Consider the following 849-nt stretch of genomic DNA (forward strand, 5'->3'; position numbering starts at 1 on the left):
ATTTCCTATGATTACTATTACATGTTTTGTTAANTTATATGATATTACATAAGTCTTTTATTAATATTTCATGTTGCNATTTATTTTGACAAATATATGGCTGATCATCCACATTCTTCAGGGGATGAGGTTCCCCCTACCAGATCCACTAGAGGACCCACTAGGATGAAGCAACTTTTGATCAGAAAGAATAGTGGTGAAAGAACTCCAGTGAATGTGAACGTGATCACGGGTGTGGCAACTGGCCTCTATATTCAATTCCTCATTAACAAATATATCATATGAACTAATTAATTAATGTGTATGTGACAGACAATTAGAAGCAAAGCACAAGGAACAAGTGCTCAAAACAAAAACCCCCACCTATTATCTCGTGGTGGGTATAGGAAGCTTGAGGAGAAAATCCTCAAGCAAAAGTCAGATGCTAGATCACCATCTCAGGGTGGTAGCCAAAACTTGTTGGCTGCAAAACCAACGGCAAGTGCACCGGTCGCAGCGTAGCAAGTGATAAATATCGTTCTCTCCCAAGGTACTTGTGCAACACATAACAATTCTTCCTTTTATAACTCAATTAGACATCAAAGTGCACAAAAACAACACAAGAAACTCTTTTTGGTATTTTATCAAACAGTTGGTGTGCAAGGAATTTAACATAGTGTATTTACAATTTGTCAAGACTAGAATTCATCCATTTCATTCTCATGCATTCACAAACATCTCAATTCCATCCAATAAGTGTTCAATTTCAATTCTAGGTTAAATCATATTTCTCAATACTTTAAGAACCACAATTCATGCCATGGGTGATCAAGCCACAACAAGCATTAAGCATAGAAATCAAATACTAAC

Source organism: Vigna radiata, chromosome 10 (assembly GCF_000741045.1).
Source record: "Vigna radiata var. radiata cultivar VC1973A chromosome 10, Vradiata_ver6, whole genome shotgun sequence".
Taxonomy (NCBI): domain Eukaryota; kingdom Viridiplantae; phylum Streptophyta; class Magnoliopsida; order Fabales; family Fabaceae; genus Vigna; species Vigna radiata.